Below are 13912 nucleotides of genomic sequence, written 5' to 3'. Positions count from 1 at the left end.
ACTGCATGTAATAGACACTACTATAAATAAGAATATGCACAGATACTGATCTACAAATTCAGTATAAAACATTTTAAAAAAACTTCTGTAGAAGCTCCCAGTTTAGCACTGTTGATGAGGTTAGGCTGGGACACCCAGTGAAAGGGGAGGGGAAATCAGGAAGAGCAGACACTCCACCCCTCCCCTGCATATGAAAAGACCCATTAGACAAACAGGAGCCACAGGAATCTGTAGACATCAGTATACATCTAAACTTTAGGGCTTGGTTAGGAGTCTGAAAATCAGCACAAAGTTATTTAAAAATAAGCAAAACTATACATTGTTACAAAAACACTCCCAGATAGGCTTTATAAATGGATCATCTACAAAACATGTATGCAAAGAAAAATCTAGTGTACAATGTCCCTTTAATTTTTCTCCCAAAGGCTACCTTTACAGAGGCAAATATATTAAAGAAATACAATTGTAAAAGTATGTAAAGCGGTCATGCAGATACTTTTACACAACTGCTCAAGCCTTGACTCAAGACAAGCTGCCCACAATATGACAACAGTACTAGTAATAGACAAGGGTGCATTGACAGGTGACGGCTTGTGTGCACCCTTCAGGGCGTTAATAAACAAGGAGTAGAATACTGTGCATGCCAGTATTAGGGATTCAGCATTTCAGCTCTCTGAACTAAAACTGGTAAGTCACTTGAAGTACAGCAAAGGATCTTAAAAGGCCATTAAACGCCTCTTTCTTTTGTTCTTTGTCCCACTTTCCCTAGGAAGCAAAAAAAGAAAATTCTGTAACTGGAAAAAATGCTGCAAATCAAACAGTTAAGGCACTTTTGCCTCAATTTGAAAACCTAGGTTACAGATGTTGCTTTTAGTCGTCTAGGCAGCATGGGACAAATCATAATTATAACACAAAAGCAAGATGTATTTAACATTCGTGGATGCAGAGGCAACGGATGAAAGAACTTGCAAAACATATTGAAAACAAGTCCTTCGAGTCCAAAACTGACTGTGTGAAGATCATACATAGGTGACATTTATATAGTGCACAATTTTGGTAATCGAGGGAATTGGTGGGAAAATAAAAAGCAACAAAGAAAGCCAGTGCCCCATCATGAACAACAAACTACTGACGATAATGCTGTGGCTAAATCAGGAAAGCCTGTGAGTTGTCACATCCGCTAACCTCAGAAATCCGCCCAGACGGCTTCCCATCCATCCCAAAAACATAATTTATGCTTACCTGATAAATTCCTTTCTTCTGTAGTGTGATCAGTCCACGGGTCATCATTACTTCTGGGATATTACTCCTCCCCAACAGGAAGTGCAAGAGGATTCACCCAGCAGAGCTGCATATAGCTCCTCCCCTCTACGTCACTCCCAGTCATTCGACCAAGGACCAACGAGAAAGGAGAAGCCAAGGGTGTAGTGGTGACTGGAGTATAATTTAAAAAATATTTACCTGCCTTAAAAAAACAGGGCGGGCCGTGGACTGATCACACTACAGAAGAAAGGAATTTATCAGGTAAGCATAAATTATGTTTTCTTCTGTTAAGTGTGATCAGTCCACGGGTCATCATTACTTCTGGGATACCAATACCAAAGCAAAAGTACACGGATGACGGGAGGGATAGGCAGGCTCTTTATACAGAAGGAACCACTGCCTGAAGAACCTTTCTCCCAAAAATAGTCTCCGAGGAAGCAAAAGTGTCAAATTTGTAAAATTTGGAAAAAGTATGAAGCGAAGACCAAGTTGCAGCCTTGCAAATCTGTTCAACAGAGGCCTCATTCTTGAAGGCCCAAGTGGAAGCCACAGCTCTAGTAGAATGAGCTGTAATTCTTTCAGGAGGCTGCTGTCCAGCAGTCTCATAAGCTAAACGTATTATGCTACGAAGCCAAAAGGAAAGAGAGGTAGCAGAAGCCTTTTGACCTCTCCTCTGACCAGAGTAAACGACAAACAGAGAAGACGTTTGTCGAAATTCCTTAGTTGCCTGTAAGTAAAATTTTAGGGCACGAACTACGTCCAGATTGTGCAGTAGACGTTCCTTCTTCGAAGAAGGATTTGGACACAAAGAAGGAACAACAGTTTCTTGATTGATATTCCTGTTAGTGACTACCTTAGGTAAGAACCCAGGTTTAGTACGCAGAACTACCTTATCCGAATGAAAAATCAAATAAGGAGAATCACAATGTAAGGCTGATAACTCAGAAACTCTTCGAGCCGAGGAAATAGCCATTAAAAATAGAACTTTCCAAGATAACAACTTTATATCAATGGAATGAAGGGGTTCAAACGGAACGCCCTGTAAAACGTTAAGAACAAGGTTTAAGCTCCATGGCGGAGCAACAGTTTTAAACACAGGCTTAATCCTGGCCAAAGCCTGACAAAAAGCCTGAACGTCTGGAATTTCTGACAGACGTTTGTGTAACAGAATGGACAGAGCTGAGATCTGTCCCTTTAATGAACTAGCAGATAAACCCTTTTCTAAACCTTCTTGTAGAAAAGACAATATCCTAGGAATCCTAATCTTACTCCAAGAGTAACCTTTGGATTCACACCAATATAGGTATTTACGCCATATCTTATGGTAAATCCTTCTGGTAACAGGCTTCCTAGCCTGTATTAAGGTATCAATAACTGACTCAGAAAACCCACGTCTTGATAAAATCAAGCGTTCAATTTCCAAGCAGTCAGCTTCAGAGAAGTTAGATTTTGATGTTTGAAAGGACCCTGTATCAGGAGATCCTGTTTCAGAGGTAGAGACCAAGGTGGACAGGATGACATGTCCACCAGGTCTGCATACCAAGTCCTGCGTGGCCATGCAGGTGCTATTAGAATCACTGATGCACTCTCCTGTTTGATTCTGGCAATCAATCGAGGAAGCATCGGGAAGGGTGGAAACACGTAAGCCATCCTGAAGTCCCAAGGTGCTGTCAGGGCATCTATCAGGACTGCTCCTGGATCCCTGGATCTGGACCCGTAACGAGGAAGCTTGGCGTTCTGTCAAGACGCCATGAGATCTATCTCTGGTTTGCCCCAATGTCGAAGTATTTGGGCAAAGACCTCCGGATGAAGCTCCCACTCCCCCGGATGAAAAGTCTGACGACTTAAGAAATCCGCCTCCCAGTTCTCCACTCCCGGAATGTGGATTGCTGACAGGTGGCAAGAGTGAGACTCTGCCCAGCGAATTATCTTTGATACTTCCATCATTGCTAGGGAGCTTCTTGTCCCTCCCTGATGGTTGATGTAAGCTACCGTCGTGATGTTGTCCGACTGAAACCTGATGAACCCCCGAGTTGTCAACTGGGGCCAAGCCAGGAGGGCATTGAGAACTGCTCTCAATTCCAGAATGTTTATTGGCAGGAGACTCTCCTCCTGACTCCATTGTCCCTGAGCTTTCAGAGAATTCCAGACGGCACCCCAACCTAGAAGGCTGGCGTCTGTTGTTACAATTGTCCAGTCTGGTCTGCTGAATGGCATCCCCCTGGACAGATGTGGCCGAGAAAGCCACCATAGAAGAGAATTTCTGGTCTCTTGATCCAGATTCAGAGAAGGGGACAAATCTGAGTAATCCCCATTCCACTGACTTAGCATGCACAGTTGCAGTGGTCTGAGGTGTAAGCGAGCAAAGGGAACTATGTCCATTGCCGCTACCATTAAGCCGATTACCTCCATGCATTGAGCCACTGACGGGTGTTGAATGGAATGAAGGGTGCGGCAAGCACTTTGAAGTCTTGTTAACCTGTCCTCTGTCAGGTAAATCTTCATTTCTACAGAATCTATAAGAGTCCCCAGGAAGGGAACTCTTGTGAGTGGAACGAGTGAACTTTTCTTTTCGTTCACCTTCCATCCATGTGACCTTAGAAAAGCCAGTACTAACTCTGTATGAGACTTGGCAGTTTGAAAGCTTGAAGCTTGTATCAGAATGTCGTCTAGGTACGGAGCTACCGAGATTCCCCGCGGTCTTAGTACCGCCAGAAGAGCACCCAGAACCTTTGTGAAGATTCTTGGAGCTGTAGCCAATCCGAATGGAAGAGCTACAAACTGGTAATGCCTGTCTAGGAAGGCAAACCTTAGATACCGGTAATGATCTTTGTGAATCGGTATGTGAAGGTAAGCATCCTTTAAATCCACTGTGGTCATGTACTGACCCTTTTGGATCATGGGTAAAATTGTCCGAATAGTCTCCATTTTGAACGATGGAACTCTTAGGAATTTGTTTAGGATCTTTAAATCCAGGATTGGTCTGAAAGTTCCCTCTTTTTTGGGAACCACAAACAGATTTGAGTAAAACCCTTGTCCCTGTTCCGACCGTGGAACTGGATGGATTACTCCCATTAACAAAAGTTCTTGTACGCAGCGTAGAAACGCCTCTTTCTTTGTTTGGTTTGTTGACAACCTTGACAGATGAAATCTCTCTCTTGGAGGAGAGTATTTGAAGTCCAGAAGGTATCCCTGAGATATTATCTCTAGCGCCCAGGGGTCCTGGACATCTCTTGCCCAAGCCTGGGCGAAGAGAGAAAGTCTGCCCCCCACTAGATCCGATCCCGGATCGGGGGCCCTCAATTCATGCTGTTTTAGGGGCAGCAGCAGGTTTCCTGGCCTGCTTGCCCTTGTTCCAAGACTGGTTAGGTCTCCAGCTTTGTCTGTAGCGAGCAACAGATCCTTCTTGTTTTGGAGCAGTGGAAGTTGATGCTGCTCCTGCTTTGAAATTCCGAAAGGAACGAAAATTAGACTGTCTAGCCTTAGGTTTGGCTCTGTCTTGAGGCAGGGCGTGGCCCTTACCTCCTGTAATGTCAGCGATAATTTCTTTCAAACCGGGCCCAAATAAGGTCTGCCCTTTGAAAGGTATGTTAAGTAATTTGGACTTAGAAGTTACATCAGCTGACCAGGATTTTAGCCACAGTGCTCTGCGCGCCTGAATGGCGAATCCGGAATTCTTAGCCGTAAGTTTAGTTAAATGTACTACGGCTTCCGAAATGAATGAATTAGCTAGCTTAAGGATTCTAAGCCTGTCCGTAATGTCGTCCAGAGTAGCTGAACTAAGGTTGTCTTCCAGAGACTCAATCCAGAATGCCGCTGCAGCCGTGACCGGCGCAATGCATGCAAGGGGTTGCAATATAAAACCTTGTTGAACAAACATTTTCTTAAGGTAACCCTCTAACTTTTTATCCATTGGATCTGAAAAGGCACAGCTATCCTCCACCGGGATAGTGGTACGCTTAGCTAAAGTAGAAACTGCTCCCTCCACCTTAGGGACCGTTTGCCATAAGTCCCGTGTGGTGGTGTCTATTGGAAACATCTTTCTAAATATCGGAGGGGGTGAGAACGGCACACCGGGTCTATCCCACTCCTTAGTAATAATTTCAGTTAGTCTCTTAGGTATAGGAAAAACGTCAGTACTTGTTGGTACAGCAAAATATTTATCCAACCTACACATTTTCTCTGGTATTGCAACTGTGTTACAATCATTCAGAGCCGCTAACACCTCCCCTAGTAATACTCGGAGGTTTTCAAGCTTAAATTTAAAATTTGAAATATCTGAATCCAATCTGTTTGGATCAGAACCGTCAGCCGCAGAATGAAGCTCTCCGTCCTCATGTTCTGCAAGTTGTGACGCAGTATCTGACATGGCCCTAGCATTATCAGCGCACTCTGTTCTCACCCCAGAGTGATCACGCTTGCCTCTTAGCTCTGGTAATTTAGCCAAAACCTCAGTCATAACAGTAGCCATATCTTGTAATGTTATTTGTAATGGCCGCCCAGATGTACTGGGCGCCACAATATCGCGCACCTCCCGAGCGGGAGATGCAGGTACTGTCACGTGAGGCGAGTTAGACGGCATAACTCTCCCCTCGTTGTTTGGTGAAATTTGTTCAATTTGTACAGATTGACTTTTATTTAAAGTAGCATCAATACAGTTAGTACATAAATTTCTATTGGGCTCCACTTTGGCGTTAGCACAAATAGTACAGGTCTCATCCTCTGAATCAGACATGTTTAACACACTAGCAACTAAACTTGCAACTTGGAAATATTATTCAAGTAAAATACAATGAAAAACGTACTGTGCCTAAGAAGCACAGAAAGATATATGACAGTTGAAATCAATAAACTGACAAGGTTACAGCATCAAACTTTGTAAAAACAAAACACAATTTTAGCAAAGGCTTGTTCCCATTAGCAAAGAATAACTAACCCTGATGGCATAAAAAAGTTAAAGAATAAACGTTTTTTTATCACAGTCAACTACAATCTCACAGCTCTGTTGTGAAGATTACTTCCCTCAAACAAGCTTTGAAGACCCCTGAGTTCTGTAAGATGAACCGGAACATGCAGGAAAAAACAATGAGCTTCTGACTGAAATTTTTGATGCGTAGCAAAAGCGCCAAAAAAAGGCCCCTCCCCCTCACACACAACAGTGAGAGAGATCAGTAAACTGTCAGAATTAGATCAAGCAACTGCCAAGTGGAAAAATAGTGCCCAAACATTTTATTCACCCAGTACCTCAGAAAATGAAAACGATTTTACATTCCAGCAAAAACGTTTAACATAAATTAAGAGTTATTAAAAAGCCTGTTGCTTGCAAATAGGCTAAAGTCTTATATACACAGTGTAATTCCAGTGAAGTACCATTCCCCAGAATACTCAAATGTAAAATATACATACATGATATTATATTGGTATGGCAGGATTTTCTCATCAATTCCATTGTCAGAAAATAAAAGCTGCTACATACCTCTTTGCAGATTAATCTGCCCGCTGTCCCCTGATCTGAAGTTTACCTCTCCTCAGATGGCCGAGAAACAGCAATATGATCTTAACTACTCCGGCTAAAATCATAGAAAAAACTCTGGTAGATTCTTCTTCAAATTCTACCAGAGAAGGAATAACACACTCCGGTGCTATTAAAAATAACAAACTTTTGATTGAAGAAATAAAACTAAATAAAATCACCATAGTCCTCTCACACATCCTATCTAGTCGTTGGGTGCAAGAGAATGACTGGGAGTGACGTAGAGGGGAGGAGCTATATGCAGCTCTGCTGGGTGAATCCTCTTGCACTTCCTGTTGGGGAGGAGTAATATCCCAGAAGTAATGATGACCCGTGGACTGATCACACTTAACAGAAGAAAGATTGGTTTCTTCTGAGAATAGTGACCAATTGTTGTGTTGGAGATAAAGACCTAAAAGCTGCAAATTGGTGCTTTACAAGAGATAGATGCACCAGTGCAGGCTGAAAATGGTCACCACATCAGTGTCACTATGTAACCACTACACCCTCTTTTTTTTTTTTTTGTACAAGTGAGAAAGGAAAGAAAGTAGCTTTTGCAATTAACATGCATTGATCACTTAATTTAAAAAAAAAAAAAAAAATACATATCCTATACATTCAGGATAGTAGAGTTTGCAGAGTGGTCAAAAGCACCTTTAAAAGGGACGGCCTACTTGATTTTTTTTATTGTTTAAAAAGATAGATAACACATTTACTACTCATTCCCCAGCTTGCACAACCAATATTGGTATATTAATTTACTTTATAACATCTAAAACTTTAAATCTCTGCTTGTCGCCTTTATCTCATTACATTTTATTAACTGTTCACAGCAAGACAGTGCAAGTTCATTTGTATCATAAAGATAACATTGTTCTCACTCCCATGGAGTTATGCATGAGCCATTACGGATTGGCTAAAATGAAAATGTTTAAATAGCCCTGAGATAAGGGGGCAGTCTGCGAAGGTTTAGTTGCAAGATAATCACATAGGTAAAAAGTATATTAACTGCGTTAGTTATGCAAAACTGGGGAATGAGTAAAAAGGGTTTATCTATCTTTTTAAAGAATACTTTTTAAGTAGATTGTCCCTTTAAAAGAACTAGATACTAGGCAGGTGTTCTTGTCAGGTTGGTAAAACGGCGCCCAAGCTTACAAAAGGAATTCTGCTTCACAGACCCATTATTAGATAACAGCTTTGCAATCAGATACGTCAGAACATGCTATTATGGCTGCATGCCAAGTGACAACAAACTCTATTAAAAAACATTGGTCTGATGAGAGACTGAATGTCTTAAAGGGACTTTAAACTGCTGGGTACAACAATAGCACCTACTCACCATGTTAATGTTTTGCTTACTATGCTTGCAGCTCTCTTTAATACTGTCAATTTATTGTTAAGGGACATTACAGTGCAACCAGAAAATGCTCTGTGTTAGAGCATTTTATTATGGCACTATTAATTGCATATAACTATGTGATTATCCCCTGCAAATTGGCTTAAACACACACTTAAAACCAGCTCCAGAAAAGCAATGCACTACTGAGAACTAGATGAACCTATCACATGAGTCAATAACATGACAAATGTGTGTAGCCACCAATCATTTTGCTGCTGAGGATATGTACATATTCTTTTCAACAAAGGATTCCAAGAGAAACAAAGTAAATTTGATAAAAGAAGTGCAAGTTTAATTTTGCCTTTCCTATTCCTTTAACCCCTTACAGGTGCCGGGTAGTGAAGCTATGCATCTGAATACTAGACAATGCTATTTTGGAGATCAAGTATTCTTGCACTCTCTGACAAAAGTGGTGAGTATTCACAGATAAGTGACAATGACTTTTTGACAGGTTGTAGCATCCAAAATACAGAACGGAAGCGCTATACTTTTGCGGTAGCTGCAATGCTCAGTAGTATTATTACTAAAGGCTTTTTGATATAATTTCTGTAAATTGAAAATATTATTTAAAAAAAAAAAAAAAAAAAAAAAATCTACAAAAATGTAAAGTTTCTCTTCCTCTCTCTAGTGTGTGAAATAAACCAAAAGGCAAGCTACAGCTGTAAATAATCCGGCAGCATCACTGATCTCTGTTGTACAACTCTGCTGTCACTGGATGCAAGAATACACACCTTCCAAGATGGGGGCGTCCAGTATTAAGATGTAGAGCTTCGCCAGTTAGAACTCGTAAGTTATTAAAATTGAAAATAGCTTTAAACAGAGCTTTAGCCACAAGAGGAAAAATACTACTGGTACTATAGTTGTATCCAGCAGCTCAATATCCCTTTAATAGAGATTACAGCCAAATTAGTGGGTTAAAAGTATCCATTTCCTAATCTTGCGCCAGGACATACAAATTACAGTTATCTTTGGTAACATTTTTGAGCCGCACAATCAAGGTCTTATTTTTGTCAACTCTGTGATTCCTTTTTTTTTTAACCTTGTATAAGCGCAATGTTTGTATTTATTCATAGATAGATACATCTTCAAGCAAAAGTAGGTAAAATACAGAAATCTTTAGAATATAATGGTATGAAGGTGCAATAACAATGCTCAGATGAAGAAGAAGAATAGCATTTGTTTACTTATTTTATTTTAGAATAGTAGTAATTGATTTCTTATGTAGCCTATTGCTATAAGCTTACTAAATTCTCCTTAGCATTGGACATTTTGTCTGATCTGAATAAAAAACATTTTTATTTACTTTTTCCCTTTGTCGTTATTTTACCTCTAATTTTTCAGGGAGAACTGGGGTTGAACTCCATATGCATATGACACATCTGTACATTGCTGCATCATACATTTATTTCTGCTAATCTATAAGGCTTTACAGAAATAGGTAACATGATCAGTAGGTGTCTGCCTATTTCCAGCTGGATGAATTGGCTTAACAGCAACAGACATTATTGAAAACACTGCTGCCATTTAGGGCTCCAGGCACATGCATGCTCCTAAGCTTTTTCTAGATATGCTCTTCCCCAAAGGATTCAGAAAGAACAAAATAAACTAACTTTTTTTTATTGCACGTTACATTTGAAATCATGAAAGTTCAGTACTCACTATCATGACCCTTTAAAACAGACTGTTGTGAAAAGCCATGAGGGAGTTTCTGCCACAGGCATTTATAAAACTGGTACCTAGAGCTGCAACAACTAATAGATAATAATCAATAATAATCGATTAGTTGGTTTGCACACAGCACCAACTGCTTCACTCCGATGAACTCCTGCACATGGTATTGTGGTTATGTCCTTAGCCTTAAAGGGACATTAAACTAAAAAAATGTATTTCATGATTCAGATTGAGCATGCCATTTAAAACAACTTTCTAATTGATTTATATTATCTAATTTGCTTCATTCTCTTGATATTCTTTTCTGAAAAGCATATCTAGATAGGCCCAGTAGCTGATTGGTGCCTGCACATAGATGCCTCATGTGATTGGCTCACCCATGTGCATTGCTATTTCTTTAACAAACGATATCTAAAGAATGAAGCAAATTAGATAATAGAAGTAAATTGGAATGTTGTTTAAAATTATATTCTCTGTCTCAATCATGAAAGAAAATTTGGGGTTTAATGTCCATTTAAGGACGTCTACAGACATTTACTTTTTCAACCCAGAAATAATAGGAGTCATCAATTGGATTGTTTATATTATATTGGGATATAAAACACAAATGTTTTCTTTCATGATTCAGATAGAGCATGTGATTTTAAGCACATTTTCAATTTACTCCTGTTATCATATTATCTTTGTTCTCTTGGTATGCTTTGTTGAATGAGCAGCAATGCACTACTGCTTTCTAACTGAACACATGGGTGATCCAATGACAATCGGTATATATATGCAGCCACCAATCAACAGCTAGAACCTAGGTTCTTTGCTGCTCCTGAACTTTCCCAGATAAACCTTTCAGCAAGGATAACAAGAGAAGGAAGCAAATTGGATAATAGAAGTAAATTGAAATGTTGTTTAAAAATTTATTCTCTATCTGAATCATGAAAGAAAATGTTTGTGTTTCATGTCCCTTTAGATCAGGTGATTTGGGACTATGCTTCGCATGATATAGTGCTGAGCATGTTATTTACACCTAACCCTAGATTGATGGGAGTTGTTATTTGAATTGATGTGCACTATTATCTGTTTGCACAATTATATTGCCGTTTATATGCACTGTATAAATAAATGTGTAAGGCTTTGTCCTGTTTTTGATGTATAGTCCTTAGCACTTTTGACATTTTTTAATAAGTATACATTTGTTATTTTAAGAGCAGACTAGATATTTATACCCTAACCCTATAGCTGGTTATTTACCATATAGATATTTAAGATATTTTTATGTTAGAATGAAGTCCAGGCTGACTTAATTGAGAGGCCCCTTGCCAAGGAGGAAAACACTGCATTTGTGGAGCGCTAACAAAGATAAATAGCCAACCTTGTTGAAATTGTCAAAACCCTACTTATGCATCTCAGGCACCTCAACACCATCTGAGTGCCTCTTCCCTGCTGCAAGCAAAATAGCTGCAAACAGAGAGCCAGCCTCAGCCAGGAGCATGTGGTCATGTTGACATTTTTGTATTTGAATGCAAAGTTTCTGAAAGAGTGAATAACAGAATGTTATAAACAAAAACTACTCACAAACGGAGTAATAAAAGCGTGTCAGTAGTTACAACCTCTATTTCCAATGGTACCACGAAAGTGCGGTGACAGCAGATGTCCTTTAGTAAGTATATCGGTGTCGAGAATACCGGCATGTGGCGTCACCACCCGGATAGAAAGCGCGCTGCACAGACTCCACCCTCAGGTATACAGTGGATTCTTTCACTGAAAGCCTCAACGTGTTTCCCGGCCGCAACTGGCCGCTTTCTCAAGAGTCTTGAGGACATCTGCTATCTCTCCACTTTCTTGGTACCATTGGAAAAAGAAGTTTTAACTTCTGACACACTTTTATTACTCTGATGTTAGTGAGTAGTTTTATTTATATAGGTGTCCCTTGGTATACGCCGGTTCAATTTGCGCCGTTTCAGAATAACAACCTTTCTTTTTAGTCATGTGACTGCTATTGAAAAGCATTGAGAAAGCAGTGCATTGATTAAAATAGCCAGTAGGTGGAGCAAAGATACACACAAGCAGGCTGAAATGAATCAGTGTAGCTAGCTAGACATGAGCTATCGAGCAGTTTTTATAGGAACAAGATCTTCCTGTCTATAAACCAGTCCAGATTGGAATGCATAAACTGAACTGTTTGCAGAAAAATGCAAGTAAAGTCTGTGTTGTGTGATTATTTCATAAGGTTTATAATGCAGTTTAGCAAATGTTTTTGTTCATTTAACTTAGTTTAATTATATATCTGTGTTGTGTGATTATTTGATACTGTTTATAATGCTGTTTATTTCAAAGCTTTAAAAATAATGTATTAGGTGTTACTTATGACAATTTTGAGAGGGGCCTGGAATCTAGCTCCCTCACTTCCCATTGACTTACATTATAAACTGGGTTTCAATTTACAACATATATATATATATATATATATATATATATATATATATATATATATATATATATATATATATATATGTTGTAAATTGAAACCCAGTTTATAATGTAAGTCAATGGGAAGTTCAGCACTCCGTTACAAGCTCTCATCTAAGATTAAAAGCAAAAATGGAATGGAGTTAGTTACCGCATCTGGCCAAATGGGATAAGCCCAGGTACCACGTCAAGGTTTCTTCCAAAACCTGAGTCCCTAAACAGCCACACAATGCAAGCTCTCAATCCAACAAACTGGGAACAAGTGAAGGGTGCACAGGCTTATGTAATCACCCTAGACATATACAAAACACGGAAGGGGACTGGGTACACATCCCATGACCCTGCAACATGCACAGCCCTGGGTGCACAATAGCACTCTCAGGAAGCTGCACTGTCCCCAGAGTCACAGGTCTGGGTGGAAGGCCCATAGGGAAAATGACAAAACAAAATTAATACAGCACACAGAGAAAGTCCAGCACTCACTTACAAGCTCTCAGCTAAGATTAAAAGCAAAAATGGAAGTTAGTTACCGCATCTGGCCAAATGGAATAAGCCCAGGTACCACGTCAAGGTCTTACATTGTGCTCATACCTGTGGGCTGTGGATGACACTGCACTAATTGGCTAAAATGCAAGTCTAATTGGCTAAAAATGCAAGTCAATAGATAATAAATAGCCATGTGATTAGGGGACTGTCAAAGGAATCTTAGATATGAGGTAATCACAGAGGTTAAAAGTGTATTAATATAACCGTGTTGGTTATGCTAAACTGGGGATTATCTATTTTTTTAAACAATAACATTTTTGAGGTTGACAATCCCTTTAAGAACAAAGACTGCAGATTAGCCAAAAAATAAAATAAAAATAACAACATAAAACAGGAAGGTAAAAATTAAGCACATATACAGTTGGCTATACTAGGACATTGGCAAGTCTGAGCCAGATAATATTTAATCTGATGTTAAAATGCAATTCACAATACATACATAAACACAGCAAACTTTCGAAAAATCTTTATAAGTCCCTACTATGTAAATACACCACAAGATACTAACAATGCTAAATAACAATGGCATCTGACAACTCAAATGCTGCTTATTGTTTTCAAATTAAATACTAAAATGCCAAGTGACAAGTTCTGAGAGTCATAAATCTGTGTTACTCTCAGAGTCATTGTGGAATATGGACTCATTCTGATATTTGTCTACAAGACTTGCACCAATATTGTCATCTTCATTTCATAACAACATTTTAAGTTAATAGTAAATCTCAACATGAGACACATTTCATATGTGCAGGGGCCATATGAAGATATTGTCAAGTCTTATAGGCTGTTGTAAGGTCAAACTACAATTAATTCTAAATTAGCTCTACTTCATTTTACTTAGTGCCCCCTGGAAAAAAACATAATTTATGTAAGAACTTACCTGATAAATTCATTTCTTTCATATTGGCAAGAGTCCATGAGCTAGTGACGTATGGGATATACATTCCTACCAGGAGGGGGCAAAGTTCCCCAAACCTCAAAATGCCTATAAATACACCCCTCACCAACCCCCCCCCCCCATTCAGTTTAACGAATAGCCAAGTAGTGGGGTGATAAAA

The 13912-nt window shown here is 39.5% G+C and overlaps 1 protein-coding gene across 2 annotated transcripts in view; it reads right to left on the bottom strand.

The window, feature by feature from the left end:
• LOC128663897 (tubby-related protein 3) overlaps positions 1-13912 on the bottom strand; it is a 49397-nt gene that overhangs the window by 13960 nt on the left and 21525 nt on the right. The gene's annotated exons all lie outside the window — the stretch shown is intronic.

This window comes from Bombina bombina, chromosome 6 (genome assembly GCF_027579735.1).
Source record: "Bombina bombina isolate aBomBom1 chromosome 6, aBomBom1.pri, whole genome shotgun sequence".
Lineage (NCBI taxonomy): Eukaryota > Metazoa > Chordata > Amphibia > Anura > Bombinatoridae > Bombina > Bombina bombina.
This window is presented reverse-complemented; position numbering and strand designations above follow the sequence as displayed.